The sequence below is a fragment of the Grammomys surdaster genome, unplaced genomic scaffold (genome assembly GCF_004785775.1).
Source record: "Grammomys surdaster isolate TR1022 unplaced genomic scaffold, NIH_TR_1.0 139, whole genome shotgun sequence".
Lineage (NCBI taxonomy): Eukaryota > Metazoa > Chordata > Mammalia > Rodentia > Muridae > Grammomys > Grammomys surdaster.
Window position 1 is genome coordinate 17,726,658 of NW_021604597.1, and position 18,233 is coordinate 17,744,890.

General features: G+C 40.3%; 1 protein-coding gene across 4 annotated transcripts in view; it reads left to right on the forward strand.

Annotated features, from left to right (window-relative positions):
* Positions 1–18,233, forward strand: part of Ppm1l (protein phosphatase, Mg2+/Mn2+ dependent 1L) — a 380,029-nt gene that overhangs the window by 193,731 nt on the left and 168,065 nt on the right. The window lies entirely within an intron of this gene.

Genomic DNA, 18,233 nt, shown 5'->3' on the forward strand with positions numbered 1-18,233 from the left:
AAGGCCAGTGTTCTCCTGTTCCCACCCTGAATTGTTTGTGATTAAAACTTTTTTTTTTTTTTTAAAGACAGGTTCTAATATATCTTAGGCTGACCTCAACTGTTTGTGTGGTTTAAAGTGACCGTGAACTTCAAATCCCCTCTAGCTCCTAAGTGCTGGAATTATAGGCCTGTGCCACAATGCCCTTCTTATGTGGTGCAAGGGGCAAATTCTCTACAAACTAAGCTACAGCCACAGGCCAATTTGTAGGTTTTGAAATGGATTAGAGAAGCATGGGCTCACATAGAAGACCAACGAGTCAAAGTCACAATTGTACTTTGGTGCTCTAAAAATGAGATTCTAAGGAATTCCTACTGACTGGTGAATGTTATGGATATCCACATGAAATGGTAGGACAGATTCTATCTTAAGCTACAATTGCATGTGCTATAGTCAGGGAACATTAGACATTAAAATTAAGCCCTAAGCCTTCCACTTCTCCCTCCCTCCCTCCTTCCTTCCTTCCCTCTGTCCCTCCTTCCCTCCCTTCCCTCTGTCCTTTTTCCTCCCTCAGTGGAGCTAAATATTTCATTTTTCTCATGAAATTCTAAGACTATTTTAAATAGTTTAAAAATAGCCATTGGATTCCCTACTTGTAAGCATGCATATGACTGTAGACTGTAGCAACAGTAGACTTGAGTATTTAAGAGCCATTTGAAGCAGGTTTCTAATTGCCCACCTTAGCATAGGTTATAAACCAACACTTTCTGAATTCCTGCTGCATACCTGGAGTGTTGTTAGGTACTGGGCACAGAACTCAGCCACATACTACCTGCTGCAGCCTGGACCTGCCTTGGACAGAGCCCAAGTGGGTTTACTGTGGGATACATTGGCGTGCTCTTGCCTAAATGAGCTCCATGTGCTGCTATGGAGAGCCAGGGTTTCTCCTCTGTAGCTGCATGATTAAACAGTAATTTATGATTCTGACCAAGGAAGCAGATCTACTAACTACAGATCTTCGCCTCCCCCTCCTCTTCTCTAAAACCAGTCCCCAGTCTCATTCCCCTCCTGCCTTGCTTGATCACACAGATCTTCTCCCTCTTATCCTCTCCCCATCATTGGTTTATCAGCCCTCAACTCCAGCAAGCACTCCCTGAGAGCTCACTGGCCACTCCCACCAAGGAATCAGGTAGTCTAACTGGAGAGCTGCGCCTTTCCCTCCATTCCTCCAAGTCCAGTCAGTCCCACAGTATCATCCCAGCTCTGGAGCAGACCTTCTGCTGCAGCCTTCTCTCATTCTGTCCCCATTCCCAGGGGACTAACTAAGCAGATCCTGGTGGAAGACCCTGATCTCTTCCTGTGGACCACCTCAGCCTTACTCCAACACATCAGTCTACAGAACTGTCAGCTCCTAATACCTAGAAACTCATTTTTACCTGGAACCTTTAGTTGTCACACTTATCAGAACCCCAGAAGAATGTCTTACTAGGCAACACAGAGCCAACACACTCTTATAAGAACCAGAGAGGAAACAGAAAACAAGGCACGAAACACCTACCCAACAAAGACAAGACCAGCTATTAGTAACTAGAATTATACTCTTCCCAATCCCAGATGATTAGACACCAGCATAAAAACACAGTCAATAGTACCTAGGACAATATGTACCTACTAGAGCCCCGCAACCCTACAGCAATAGGCCCTGAGTATTGCAACACAGCTGAAGCACAAGAAAAAGACCTTTATGTATATTATAGAAGTCCTTAAAGAAGAAATAAATAAATCCCTTAAATCCAGGAAAACACAAGCAAACAGTAGAAGGAAATGAATCAAACAGTTCAACACCTCTGAATGTGGAAATAGAATCAATAAAGAAAATTCAAACAGAGGAAAGTATTGAAATTTAGGAATTTGAACAGTAACTACAGAGGCAAGCCAACAGAATGCAAGAGTTAGAAAAGAGAATCCCGGGCACTGAAGACACAATAGAAGATATGAATACCTGGTCAAAGAAAATGTTAATGCAAAAAGCCATCTGGCACAAAACATCCAGGAAATCTGGGACACTATTACAAGACCAAATCTAAAAATAATAGGAATAGATAAAGGAAAAGAAACCCAGGTCAAAGGCACAGAAAATATTTTAAAGGAAATCATAGAACAGAACTTCCCTAACCAAAGGAAGGAGATGCCTATCAAGATATGAGAAACAAACTGAACACCAAATAGACTGGACCAGAAAAGAAAGTCTCCTCATCACATAATAATCAAAACACTAAAGATACTGAAGAAAGAAAGGATATTAAAGGCTTCAAGGGAAAAAGACCAAGTAATGTAAAAAGGAAGACCTATTAGAATTACCTGACTTCTCTGGAGACTCTAAAAGCCAAAAGCAGAGATGTGCTGCAGACTCTAAGAAACCACAGATACCAGCCCAGACTACTATACCCAGCAAAACTTTCAATCACAGTAGGTGGAGAAAATAAGACATTTGATAATATAACCAAATTTAAGTAATATCTATCTACAAATTCAGCCCCACAGAAGGTGTCAGAAGGAAAACTTCAACTTAAGGAGGTTAACTACATCAAGAAAACATAGGGAATAAATTTTATATCAGACAAGCAAATCAAAAGAGGGAAACATACACACGCACAGGCACACACACATGCATACATTCACAACAACAAAATAACAGGAATCAACAAACACTGCTCAATGATAACATTCAACATCTGTAGTCTCAATTTCCTAATAAAAAGATACAAATTACAAAATGGATATAAAACAAGATCTATTCTTCTACTGCATCCAAGAAACTTACCTTAATATCAAGGATAGATGTTAGCCCAAGGTAAAGGATTTGAAAAAGATATTCAAAGCAAAGGGACCTAGAGGCAAGGTGGTTTAGCCATTTTCAATATCTGACAAAAGAGACTTCAAGCCAAAACTAATCAGAAGAGGTGGGAAAGATGCTACATGCTCATCACAGGAAAAATCCACCAAAAGTGCATTTCAAATCTTAACATCTGTGGAACAATCTACAAGGGCACCCAAGTTTGTAAAAACACTACTATGGTTTAAATCACATCAAAATCTCAGTCTCAACAATAGACAGGTCATCCAGACAAAAACTAAACAGGAAATACTAGAGCTAACAGACTTTATACATGAACTTAATAAGTATTTACAGGACATTTCACCCAAACACAAAAGGAAATAAATTGACTACATACTCGAACACAAACTAATTCTCAACAGATATAAGAACATTGAAATAACACCCTGCATTTTATCTGACTGCCACTGATTAAAGCTGGAATTCAACAACAGAAACAACAGAAAGCTTACAAACTCATGGAAACTGAACATCTCACTACTGAATGAAAAGTGGGTCAAGAGAAATTAAGAAATTAAAGACTTTCTATAATTGAATGAAAATGAATGTACAACATACTCAAAAGGACAGCTCTAAGAGGCAAGTTCATAGCATTAAGCGCCTACAGAAAAACAAAACCAAACCAAAACAAAACAATAACAACAACAACAACAACAAAACTAGAGAGATCTCATGCTAATAACTTAAAAGCACACCTGAAAGCTGTAGAAAAAAATGAAATCACACCCAAAAGGAGTAGATGGCAAGAAGTAATTAAACATGGGGCTTAAAATCAACAAAATAGAAACAAACAAACAATACAAAAAATCAATAAAACAAACTTGGTTCTTTGAGAAAATCAATAAGATTGATAAACTCTTATCTAAATGAACTACAAAGCCCTGAGAGAAGATATAAATTAACAAAATTAGAAATAAAAAAAGGGAACATTACAACAGATACCCAGAAAATCCATAGAATCATAAGAACACACTTTAAAAACCTCCAACAAATTGGAAAATCTAAAGAAATGGGTAATTTTCTGGCTACATAACATTTACCAAAGTTATCAAGATCAGATAAGCAATTTAAATAGACCTATCACCTCTAGTAAAACAGAAGCAGTCATTAATAGTCTCCCAACCAACCAAACCAAACCAAACCAAACCAAACCAAACCAAACCTCCACAAAACCAACCAAGCAAGCAAGCAACCAACCAAACAAACAAACAAACCCTCCAAGGTCAGATATTTTTAGTACAGAATTCTACCAGACTTTCAATGAGTTAATGCCAGTACTCAAATTATTCCACAAAGTAGAAAGGGAAGAACCATTTTCCAGTTCATTTTATGAGGCCCCTGATACCCAAACCACATAAAGACACAACAAAGAAAGTGAATTACAGACCAATTTTCCTATGAACATTGATGCAAAACTTATCAGTAAAATACTTGTAAACTGAATCCAAGAAGAAATCAAAATGATAATTCACCATGATCAAGTTGGCTTAATCCCAGATATGCAAGGATGGCTCAATATAAGTAACTCAATAAATATAATCTTCGATATAAACAAAATGTAAGAAAAAACACACGATCATCTCATTAGATGAAGAAAAAGCCTTTGAATAAATCCAACAGCCCCTTATATAAAAGTCCTGGAGAGACTGGGGATACAATGGACAAACTTCAACATAATGAAGACATTGTACAGCAAGTCCATGGCCAACATCAAATTAACTGGAGAGAAATTCAAAGGAGTGTTACTAAAATCAGGAATAAGACAAGATTGCCTACTCTCTCCATATCTAGTCAATAGAGTATTTAAGATTTAGCTACAGCAATAAGATGACTGAAGGAGATGAAAGGGATGTAAATTGGAAAGGAAGAAGTCAAATTAGTACTATTTGCAGGTGATTTGATAATATATGAAAGTGACCCTAAAAATTCTACCTGAGAACTACTACAGATGATAAACTTTCAACAAAGTAGCCCTTCTATATACAAATGACAAATGGACAGAGAAAGAAACCAGAGAAACAACATCTTTCACAGTAGCCTCAAATAATATAAAAAATACCTTGGGTAAATTTAAACCAAACAAGTGAAAGACTTGTATGATTAAAGACTTCCAGTCATTGAAGAAAGAAATTGAAGACAATATCAGAAGATGGAGAAATGGCCCATGCTCATGCATTGATATGAGTAATATAGTAAAAATGGCCCTCCTACCAAAACCAGTCTACAGGTATAATGAAATCCCCATCAAAATTCTAATACAGTTCTTTACAGATGTTGAAAGGAAAACTTTTGGCTTCACATGGAAACACAAAAAACTCAGGATAGCTAAAACAATCCTGGATAGTAAAGAACTACAGGGGATGTCTTCCAGTTACATTACAGAAGTAGTAGTAATAACACCACCATGGATCAGTGGAGTCAAACTGAAGACACAGAAGTAAATTTACACATCTATGGACACCTGATTTTTGATAAAGAAGCCAGAAATACACAATGGAAAAAAGACAGCATCATTGACAAATGGTGCTGGTCAAACTGAATGTCTGCATGCAGGAGAATCCAAATCGATCCATACTTATCAAACCCTATAAAACTCAGTTCATCGTGGATCAAAGACCTCAACATAAAACCGGGTACACTTAACCTGGTAGAAAAGAAAATGGGGAATAACCTTGACCTCATTGGTACAGGAGAAAACTTCTTGAACAGATAGATCCCTGGTAGCACAGGCACTAAGATCAATGATTCATCAGTGAGAAGACCTCATGGAACTGAGAAGCTTCTGTAAGGCAACGGACACCATCATCATTTGGACAAAGCCTCAGTTAAAGAGTGGGAAAAGTGTCTTACCAGCTACACATCTGATAGGTAGCTAATATCCAAAATATATAAAGGACCCCAGAAACTAGATATCAAGAAAATAAATAATTAAAATTACAAAATAGGATATAGATCTCAAGAAGAATTCTCAAAGGAGGAATCTGAAAAAGCTGAAAAATAAAGAAAGGTCCAACATTTCCTTAGCTGTCAGGGAAATGCAAATCAAAACTACATTGAGATTTTTATCTTACACCTTTCAGAATGGCTAAGATCAATAAAAAGAGTGACAGCTTGTGTTCTTGAGGATGTGGAACAAGATGAACAGTCCTCCATTGCTTGTGGGAGTGCAAACTTTGTACAGTCACTATGGAAATCAGTAGGAAGATGGGAAACTACCTCAGGATCCAGCTATACCACTATTGGCACATACCCAAAGGATGCTTCATCCTACCACAAAGACATTTGATCAACCATGTTCATTGCTGTTCTATTCTTAATAGCCAGAAACTGGAAACAACCTAGATGTTCCTCAGGAGAAGGATGGATAAAGAAAATGAGGCACATTTACACAATGGAGTATTCCTGCGGGGGGGGGGGGGGATGACTTCCTGAAATTCACAGGTGAATGGATGGAAGTAGAAAAAGTCTCATCCCAAGTGAAGTAACCCAGACCTAGACATAAATATGCTATGTATTTGCTTATATGGGCTACTAGCTGTTAAATCGATGTTAGCCATATTACAATGTATAGAACACAGAGGTTCGGTGTAGAGTAAGGAACTAGGGGGTTCAGATAGAGCTTGCTAGGAAAGTGACATAGAATAGATAGTTATGGATGAGTGGGGGCTGGAAAAGGAGGACCAGGTGGGGAAGGAGATGGGAGAGAGGGAAGGAGAGAATGCAGGAAGAGACAGCTAAAAGTAAGGGCTATTTGAGGTATAGTACAGAAACCTAATACAGCAGAAGCTTAAAATATCTACACATATGCAGGTGACTGTAATGAAATTGCCAAAACATGAGAGAGACAGAGTCAACTGCCTCTCTTGTTACCAAATGAAGCTTCCAGCCCCCAATATTGGGTTACATGGTTACATCTTATTGACTTATTGGCCAAAATGATCCCATGGGATTCCCCAAACGACCCAGACTATAGACTGGTTGCCAAAAGTATAGGTTGCTCTCCACAAACTGACAACAAGGCTCCTCTGCTGAAGATAATACCTATATAACTTATGGAACATAGAAAAGTTGAATTGATGCCTAAATAGAGCCTTCACTCTTATATTTTAGTATCTTTGGTACAGGAGGGTATTCTGTATGCTACCAAAAGAAAAACATAAATATCAACCCACCTGGAAACCCTTTAATAATTTTTTTCTTTTCTTTTTGAGGCAGGGTTTCAGTGCCAAGGCTGGCCTTGAACTCAGAGAGATCTAAATACCTCTGACTCCAGAGGTGGTTGGTATTAAAGGTGTACCTGGCTTGGTTAGGGGTTTATAATTTCTTTCTATGTCATCTTTTTAGGGGCTGGGATGTAGTTGAGTTGACAAAGTGCTTTCTTAACATCCATAAGACCCTGGCTTCTAGGTGCAGCACTTGCATAAACCAGGCACAGAGGTGCACAGCTCCAGGCCCAGCACTAGGGAGGCAGAGACAAGAGGACAGAAGCAAGGTATAGGCCAGCCGGTTCAGGTGGTCAGGCCAGTCACAAGTACACAATGAGATTTTGTCTCAAAGCAAAGTAAGGTGAAGGAAAAACAAAACAAAAGCAAAACAAAAGCAAAATCCCTTTTAGAGGCAAGCTCTTTCTTACATCACACTGTTTGGGGCGTCTCTGGCTTTACTCTGAATCACAGTGAGGCTGGCCTGGGAGGACCCGTGGATGAGAACTCAGTTTGGCTTTTTAAAGTACATCTCTTGACTTACTCTTCTTTGTTTGAGTCAGAAATCAACGTGTCTGTCTTTTCTAGGGCAGCTACCACTTGAGGACTCTCATCTCTCTCCTGATGGCTTATTACTTAGGAAATCCTAACTGGGTCTGATTCTTACAGGTAGGCAGTCTGTTGCTCACAGGCAGTCGTCCCAAGGAAACTGAGCCCTGCAAGGTTCCGCTGGATGTGCTCTTAGGAAGCAAGAAGCTGCACTTGAATGTATTGCTTGTCTTTGGAAAGAAATGAAGGTCCAGTGCAGCTGCCTGAGTGCTGGGCAGGGCACTCAGCTGCTGTCTGCACGGGCACTGGCTTGTGGTTCTTCATTGAGAACCTTATGCCCCTGACTAAGCCCTTGAACCTGACTGTCATCTGTGAGATTCATGGGTTGTGCTGAATGTTTTCACACTGAAAAATTCTGCTGTCTGGTCCACAGATGCAGAAAATCTAAATGATTCTCCCACTACACAGCTGGGCCCCATAGCCAGAATATCCCATCTCTTCCTTGATGTGGGTCCCCATCCTGTTCACCTTGTACATGGTGACCATGCACTCGGATAGATGGGTACCATCTGTGTTTATTGAGTAGACTCGCCAGTCTAGCTGTAGCCGACAAGTGCTAGTCTGGATGTATTTAACAAGTGCTTTTGTATTACCATGAACATGCTAAGCACTTAAGGCCTTTGTCCTTTTAGTGGCTTTACAAAGGAAAAAAAACAGTTTCAGGTAATAAGAACTGTGGAAGCTGTAGATAGGGTTTTATAAAACTCTGGTTGGTGCAGGTTGTTACTCTACTTGTTAAAGAAATGCCCGTTTCTTTGGAGAAAAAAAAAAGTCATAAATGTTGATTTCATCTTGAAAGTCAGAAGCAGTATCTCTGCATCAAACAGTTGTAGAAACATTCTTGAAGTCCTTTCTGGACATATTTTCTTAATAATCTTCTTAAAATTTTCTTAGTTTTACTTCAGGCTTTAACACTTAGTAACTGAGCTGCTAAAGTGGATCTATGATGTTGTTACCTCTTCATTGTAAAGTAAATGTGAAGAGAAAAAAGCTGCTTTGTGCTATCTGAACCTTCTCCCATGTGTTATCGTCTGGGGAGCAGATCGATTGATTGAATGCCAAGAGAAGAGAGAATTAAAAAGAAAAAAGACAAGAAACAGAAAGGCCACTGTTTCAAGTGTATGTACTAGGTAGGTGATAAATTAGATAGAAACACGAGTCTGTAAAGACAAATAAATGAGTTTCCTTGGCCTTAAGCCCCTGTTGCTGTCAAAGCGAAACTGTGCATGTTTAGATGCAAATCTAAACAAACAATATTCCATTCTGGCCTCTCGATACTTACACTACTTTCTTTTTTAAATGCCCCTTGCTCCCGTTGAATAGCCCTGGGGTCACAGCTCCAGCCTGATGGAAATAATCTGCCATCCATTTTATCAGGAAGGCCAGCCTTTGTGTCTGGGAAGAGATTTCTTGTCCTTGCTGTTGTAGGAAGGTTGACACAGAGGCAGAAGCAATCCCATCAGACTCAGATTGCCAGGTAAAGGCAGGGCCCTTGGAGCTAGCAGACGTAACAGATGAGAGGAGAACTTGGTTATGTGGAAGGAGTGGGGTTGGGAAGATGGCCCAATGGGGTTAAGTGCTTGCTACATAATAGATACTAGGGTGTGAGTTTGGATCCCCAGCACCCATGTTAAAAGGTGCATATAGCTGTGCCACCTGTAATCCCAAGACCTGAGATATGTAATGTAGGGGTCAGGAATAATTCCATGGAAATAAGATTTGGGAAAAGCTGGCTTAAGTGGAAGCAAACTGATTTCTCTGTAAGACTTTAATAGACTCTTTGGTTTTGGAACTTCAGTAAGGAGGATTCTCCACTTCATTGGCTGATGGCACCCGTAAAGTGTTCTCTCTTAATGCTTTGTAGAAGTGCTATGATGTATCTACAGATCCAAATCACTGTCTGGTAGGAATGCAATTGAGGTATTTGTGGCAGTCTCCTTGGAGAGAGGTATGTGTCTAGTCAGTTTGGGGAAATTTTGCTGAATCCTAGTTTGCCTTGGGTTTCATAAGACATATCTAAATGTTCTTGAGTCCACAAGAAAGCCAAGCCCTACAGTTAGTGTATTAGATTGCTCCAGAGACACAGACTGTTAAGGGATAGCTAGGTTCATTAAGGAACTGGTTACATGATTATAGAGGCTGAGAAATTACAGAGCACACCCTCTGTAAGTTTGAGAACAAGACAACCGTGGCTCAGTCCAAGTCCAAAGGCCTGAGAGCTAGGGGAGCTAACAGTGTTTCTCATACTGTGTCAGATGGCTGAGGATCTGGGGGTTTCTCTTGTACATCCTGAAGTCCAAGGGTGGGAGAACTTAAGAGTTCTGTTGTGAAAAGAAGATGAATGTCATAACTCCAGAAGTCAGGGGGTTGTCATCTTCTGTGTTTTTGTTCTGTCTGGACCCTTAGCCAATTGTATGACATCTACGTATAGAGGGAGGGAAGCTCTTCTGTTTCTTGGTCCACTGATCGTAATATGAATCTTTCCCCCAAATCTGTGAAAGGAATACTGAGCACTCATGCCCTAACCCCTATCTGAGCTCACTAGTCTAGTCACGCTGATGCCTGAGGTTAACCATCACAGAGTCCAAATCTGCCCAGGCAGAGACAATGATGGAACTTCAGGAATTTCATTTGGTGATTTGGATTACTTATTGTGAGTCTGCAATTGCCACAACCTAGGATTTCCTTTATCCTTCCATTTTTTTCTCCTGATATCTCCCGTCTCACCTGAAAGGGAAATTGGAAGCTGTGTGTGATGTGGTGCACACCTGAAATCCCAAAACTTGAGAGACTGAAGCAGAGGCATGGTGGGCTTACGTCCAGCTTGCTGGTCAGAGTGGATAGAACCGATAGAGCTAAGTGAACACAGGGATTAAGTCCTTACCTTTGTAGAGATTGTGTGTGTGTGTGTGTGTGTGTGTGTGTAAGATCAAAGGTCATTGCATAGAGTAATACGACTTTATAAACACACAGTTTCCTTTGAGAACAAAGAGGATACATGCAGAACTATGATTTCAAATAAAAAAATGGTGTTTGCCTGCATAGCTCGGCTTTGTATTCTCAGGGCAGAGTGACATCTTGGAGAGGAACATTGATTAGTATTTTTACAACAGCAGGAAAATAATTTCTGCCCAAACATTGATTTGTCTTTGAATGGGCTTTCTGGAAATTCTTTTCTTCTACAGGCTGCAGGGTGCAGCGCTGCCACATTTTATGTAGAGTCAAGCAAGGAAATCTCGCTGCTATTCAGCTTATTGTTGCTGTTTCTGCAGGTGCAAACTGTGCTGTCTTCAGTAGTTACTGTTTCCTGGCTGCCGACACATCTGGCCCCCTCTTGTTGTATTTTGATTAATGAGATTAAAGAGGCTCTTATGTATTAATAAAATGTTCAAATTCTCTGTGGATGTATACCATTTCCCTTTGGCTTATACACAGCAATTTATTCAGCATCTTCATGGGAGAGCTTTTAGATTCTGTTGTTAGCTGAAGCTCATAACATTAATTTGTCAGGTCAGGTGTTTTTTCGGGTACATGGATAAAGACTTCAGAGGTCCTTGCTCTTGGGGAACTCATCCATTTCAGGAGAGACATGGAAATGAATTTAGTATGAGAGTTATAATGAAAGGCTGTTAAGGTTTCTGTGCAAAATATCCAGCACACATGTGACCGAACACTTTGTCTCCAGATGGTGGAGATATTTTGGGAGGTCCAGGAACCTTCTGGTTGTGGCTTAGCTGGGAGAAGTAGGCCAAAGGTCAGGGCTTGCAGGTTATAGGCTAGTTCTGTTTGGCTAAGCTCTCTACTTCCCAGTTGTGATGGTACAGATGCAGCGTAGCCACCATCCCTTTAAAGCCAGATGAAGTATCTCAAGATGAGCCACACTAAAGCCTCTCTCTTTTAAGGGACTTTTACCAGATATTCTGTGACATCGATGAAAGATACAGCTACCACCATGGCTTAGCATCCTGTGTAACTGACATGAGATTTCTGAGAGGGAGGCTTTTCTTGCCTCTTGAGATACTTGTATCCCACTCTTCCAGAAGTGGAGTCCTTGGCTGGTCCCAAGATTGGAAGGTCTTAGAGTAGGCAGGAGGGTGGGATGCTGGTGGCATTAGTAGTGGTAGCTAGAACAAAATGTGTTTTTCCACATGAGATCTTTTGACTCTAATGGAGGAGGAGGAAGAACAATAGGAAATAAAGCCGCCGATGTTGTGTGTTCCTTTTCTTTCTGCTGTGACAGAAAACCTGACAAAGGCAACCGAAGGAAGGAAAGGTTTACTGTGACTGCAGTTGGAGAGTACTTCGATCAAGTCAGGAGAAGCACATGCCACCTGTAGTCTGGAATGAACTGGAGACAGCTAGCTGAACACCAGCACTTATCACGTCTAAAAGCTCTGCCCAGTAAACAGTGCTGCTCTCATTTAGAGTGGGTCATCCTACTTGTAAACTCCTTGTAAATATGATGGAGCCTTGTCTCCAAGGTGACTCTAGATCATGCCAAGTTGACAGGCAAATTATGCTAAACAAGGGCATTCCAGTTTCATTTTTCTGTCGTCGGTGGATTAGCAGCAAAGGCTCTTGCACAAAGAATAGGCAGACAATTTAATGGATTCGCAGTTTAGTTAGAGCATAGGCAGCTCATAGCTTGGTACCCAAGAGCCTTTGGAAGGAAGCATGGTAACGGGGCAGTGAACTCACGCAGACTCTGCCCCTGCTCTGCAGAGTAGCTCGTGGCTTATAATCGTTCTTCAATTTCCTTTCCTCTTCTCAGACTGGAGTTTTCTTCAGTTCCCAAATGCATTAATTCAAAGATGACCTTTCTTTTGCTGAGTGAGAGTCTGAATACCCAAAGCTATTTTCATTTGTTCCAGATTGTCACAAAAGCTTGATGTCCAGGTGCCAACTGGAAGGGCCAGACCTGGTCTATGGAGGATTGTTTTAAAGTTGAGTTCTAAATTAAGCACTTTGGGACAGAAACGAGATGTGGCCTAGTTCTAACTTAACAGTTAGCTATAAAAGCCATATATGTTTTTTTCTCTTTGCTTAAATACTTACCTGTCTGGCTCCTTTAGACACAAAAGACAAGTAACTCAGCACCAGGAACATCTGGATCCCTCTGCTCTCTGATTTTTTTTTTTCTGAATAGTTTTTGTCTTGCTGCATACTTTAAAAAAGTTAGATTACAAAGGAATTTCTCCAAATATCTGACACTGTGTTTTTAATTTGTTTTAATTTTTATCTCCTATCTTATAAAGTTATCAAAATGGTATTAATTTTCTAAATGAGTTCCTGATATGATTTAGACCTTCTAAAAAGGGTTTATTTTTACTTATGTGTGCACATCTGAGTGTATGCTGCTTGTGCGCTGGTGCTCCTGGAGTCCAGAAGAGGGCACTGGATCTTTCAAGCTGGAGTTGTAAGACAGGTGATTTTGATCCATCTGATGAAGGTTCTGGGAATGAACTTGGGTCTTCTCAAGAGCAATGGGTGCTCCTAACTGCTGAGCTATCTCTCCAAGCCCCAGAACCTCTAAGTTCTAAGCAACACTGTCTAGATTAGCAGTAGCAGGGGTTGTGTATATAGGGAAACAAAACATACATAGTACAAGCTTTAGGGCCAGAAGATCCTGGTTCCAAATGCTCCCTCTGCTCTTACTGCTGCTCCTGAACTCTGAGGATAAAGGTCAAATGTGTCCTACAGTCACTGGAACAGAACAATGTAAGACCATGAGCACATACGTAAATATACCCTTTAGGTATCAATCAACCCATTGTTGGGAAGGCCTATGTTTCCCCCATGTATTTAAGAAAACAAAAAACAACAAACAAAAAACAAAACAAAACAAAAAAATCATTTGTGTGGGTCCTTATGCTGAATACACTTTTGAAAATTCATTTTGATATAATTGTAGCTTCACATGTGTTTGTGATAAAGAACACAGTGATCCCAAGTGCTCTTCCTATTTTTTTTCTGATGAAAGCATCTTTTGTAAGCATACAGAATCAAGAGAGTAGCTCCAGCACAATCCACAGCTCTTATTGAGATTGCACCAGTGTGTGTGTGTGTGTGTGTGTGTGTGTGTGTGTGTGTGTGTGTGTGTATGTAGTGTGTAATTTGCATGCGTGGAGGAAGGAAGGGTACCACTTCCAAAAATAGTTCTTGCCTTTACTCTTGATGAGGCATGGTCTGTTTTGTTTCTGTTGATGTACTGTGGATGCCAGGTTGCTCATGTGCTTCTGTATGGTTCTCCTGTCTTTGCCTCCCATTTTGGGATTGCAGAGATTATAGGCACTTCCCCCTCCTACATGTCCCAATGTATGTGCCCTCCAATCCCACATTCAACTCACCTTGGCAGGCTTATGCTAATCTTTTTAGTATTGAGTTGTAAGAGGGGATTTTATAATAGAGTACATTCTGGATTTAAATCTTTGGCTAGATCTATTCTTTGCCAACATTTTTTTCTCATTCCTGAGCTGTTTTTTAATTTCTGGTTACTGACATTTGTAATATTTACAATTTCAACAGACCTAATTTGTTGTTTGCTGATTGAAAAATTTTTGGTTTATGTGGATTTGATGATATATCTAAGTTACTGTCTAGCCTCCAGCTGCAATTTTATTTTAGTGGTGTGTGTGTGTATGTATGTGTATGTGTGTGTGTGTGTGTGTGTGTGTGTGTGTGAGAGAGAGAGAGAGAGAGAGAGAGAGAGAGAGAGAGAGAGAGAGAGGATAAGTGCATATATGCTCCTGCATGAGGGTCTAGTATTACTTTTAAAAAACACTTTTTGGTTCTGCATTCAGGCTTGTTGTCTTCTTAATTAGGGTTTCCATTGCTGTGAAGAAACATCATGATCAAGACAACTCTGATAAAGGACAACATTTAATTGGGCTGGCTTATAGGCTCAGAGGATCAGTCCATTATCATCATGGCGGGAAGCATGGCAGCGTCCAGGCAGACATGGTGCTGGAGGAGTCGAGAGAGTTAGGTAGCCAGGAGGAGGCTTCCTTTCCACCCTGGGTGAAGCTTAAGCATAGGACCTAAAGCCTGACCCCACAGTGGCATATTTCCCCCAAGGCCACACCTATTCTAACAAGGCCACACCCCCTAATAATGCCACTTCCTGTCAGCCAAGCATTCAAACACATGAGTCTATGGGGGCCAAACCTATTCAAACCGATACACTGGTGATCCATTTTGAACTGATTTTTTTATGCGATTATAAAGATTGTTTTTATACTCTACAACATTTTATTGCTTTACACTTTACATTTAATTCCATGTTCCATTTCGAGTTGGCTTCCATAAAAAGTGCCGGAAGTGTCAATACAATTTGCTGAACTTGAATCCAGTAATTAAATAAAAACTTTTAGGTTAAAAATTAAAGTGCCATAGATGCAGTAGTTAGACTTTGTGCTAGTTTTCCTTCTGGGTAGGAATTACATTTGAGAAGCAATCTTCTACTTTATTAGCTTTTAAAGAAGAAAAATAGCCATAGAAGAGAGAGCCAGAGCTCAGAAGAATGTGCAACATCTTCATTTCCTCAGTTACTAAAGCAAAAAACCCTTCTTGCCAAAGAGGGAAAAAAACTATTGAAAACAAAATTACCATCCCTCCCCCCGATATCCCCAGGGTGTGTGTAGCTCAGGAGGCAGTGTTTAGCAGGTGTGAGACCCTGGGCTGTCCTCAGCACCCACAGACAAAAGAAAACAAAATGATCTTGATATAAACGTGTCTCACAGCACTGTTAGAAGATTTTGAATAGACTAGCATCTAATGGGATTCTTGCAATAAACAAAAAGTTTCTCCCTGGAGGTAAAACCACTTTTTGTTTCTTTGGTTGGTTGGTGGTTTTCAAGACAGGGTTTCTCTGTGTAGACCTGACTGGTCTCTAACTCGAGATCCACCTGCCTCTGCCTCTGAATGCTATGATTACAAGTGTGTGCCACCAGTACCCAGCTACTGTTTTTTTTATAAAAGGTGAAAATTTACAAGTGAACACAATGAGCCACAACTCGAAACAGTTATGGTTTAATGACTTAAGTCTTTTTGGAGCTCTGTGCACTTAGGATTTTTGTCAGGTCACTGCTCAGCTGTGGTGTGAGTTTTCTGGCAGTTCTATTTCCTCCACTCATTGCTGCTTTAAGAAAACCTTTGTCCTGAGAAGCCAGGGGACTGTTGTGTCTTCATCCTTGCAGACACATCATTCCTCCTTCTGCTGTGTTAAAATTATGTATTATATTGCTTACTTTGAAGATAACATTTTTGAAATAATTGTTACACATCTATTAAAATGCTACATTAGGACTGGAGATTGGCTACATAGCAAGTTCCATTGTCTGCCTGAGTTCAGTCCCTGGGTCCCAGGTGATGGGAAGACAGAACCAACTCCTGAATGTGATTCTCCAACGTGCATGTATGTGCTGTGGTACATGTACACATGAGTGTACACACACACACACACACACACACACACACACACACACTAAACAAGTATATACTTATCACATCAATTAAAAGAATAGAAAAAAATTTCACAATTCCTGTTCTCAAGAGTCACTAAGTAACTTAAAATCGTCATATACACTGCAGATGAGTCTCTAGTAAAATTAGTTGGTTCTATATTTAGATGATGTGTGTAGTATTTTATAGTGCTTTAAAGTTTTTCTAAAGCTGATCTATAACTTCATGGTTTCTATGTACCGTGCAGTATACCATGTAACTCAACCTTTAGAGTGTACAGTGTAGTGGTTCTTAGTGTGTTGAGAAAGCTGTAGGGCTAACACTGCTCATTCCAGAACTTAATGACCACCTTTGATTTATGTTCACTGCTGTATGTGTATGGCACCCTTCCAAATAGATGTGAAAAAGCTTACATTGTAGCCAGTAATTACAAGAAGGCCAGTATGGTACAGAGATCATAGATGCTAGTAGGAGCCAGTTGTGTGTGTGCCAGGAAACTCTGCACTTGGGAATTAGAGGTTCCTAAGTTTGAGGCTATCCTGGACTACATAGCAAGTTCCATGTCGACCAGGTCTATACAGCAAGACCTGGTCAGAAAAACAGACAAACAGCAAAACTAACACACACATAAGCCCAAACTGACACCGATATAATTTTGTTTAGAAGGGGAAACACTTTACCCTAAACCTGAGTCTTGTAGTGCCTACTCGTCTATCTAACCGCTTAACCGGTTTTCTCCTAAAACTTCTTTTCCTGAAGATAAGTTAGATCAGCCTGCTTCCCTCTTGAAGCTCCTTTGCTTCTTTTCACCTAGAAGCCATGTTCCACATTAGAGACTCATGCAGCTTGTATATTTGAAGGGGCATGATGAGAAACAAACATTTTCACATGATGTCGATTTTATCTAAGCATAGAGACAAACAATATTGCATGTTGATTGCAAAGCATTGCTTAATATAAAAACGTATATTGTTTAGGATACAGCATTTGCATGCCTGGTTACAAAAGACTTCATATAAATGCTAAGTCTGAGACAGTGAGAAATGTGATCTTACAAATTTTCTATTTCTCCTAGCCTGCTCCACCTCTGTGACTTAAATCATTTTATGTGTCTGGGTGCTTATTATATGCATGGATGCTTGTGCACTTTGTGCCTGGTGCCCACAGAAGCCAGAAAGCACTTCAGACTCTGGAACTGGAGTTATAGACTGCTGTGAGCTGCCATGAGGTGCTGGGAACAGAACCAGGTCCTCTGGAAGGAGAGTTATGCTCTTATCCCCTGAGCCACCTCTCCAGCCCTACTCCCTCTCCTTTGTCCAGTAGTGATTCTGCTTTTGAAATGAACATGACGTCCTGACATATAAAACCAAAACGTAGTCATAGCCAAGACAAAAGGAAATTCACAGACAAAATAACCTAACCAAGCCCCAAACTCCACTTTCAAATCCACAGGTTCATATAAACCCTTTGTGAGACACAGAAGTTCTCATGAATCTGGGCCAGTCCTCATCCCCCCCCCACCCCCCGTGCACCTATTAGATTTTCCTACTTCAAGTCTCAGCTCAGGTGAGATTTCTGTACATGTATCCCTGCCACTGTGACTCTTGGCTCTTTTTCCTGTGTGTGGTGCTGTGATGACCTTAGCCCTTCATTTTGTAATGAGGTGTCTGATGAGATAGAGACAGAGCTCCACAGCTGTAAGTTCCTCAGATTCTTACATCTTTTTTATTCCTGGTGCTTTGTATTGTTTCTGAACCATATTAGATACTTAACAGATGTTTTCTTGAACACATGGATGCTTTTCTGAGTGACAGTTTGTGGAATATAGTGGTTGTAGATAGTACGTAATTTTACTTATTTGAGCTTAGGGAATTTTCTTCCCTCCTCCTCTCCCTCCCTCATGTCTCTCCCTCCCATCTTTTTTCTCATCCCCCCTTCTCTCTGTCCCTCTTTTCCTATTTCAGAGTAAATGGAGGGCTTGTTGTTGTAGTACCTGTGTATTATTTTCAGTACTCTGCAGATGGGAGTTAGCACCCATCAGAATACTGAAATTGCTTTACTGGGCCAATGACCCAGTCTCCAAA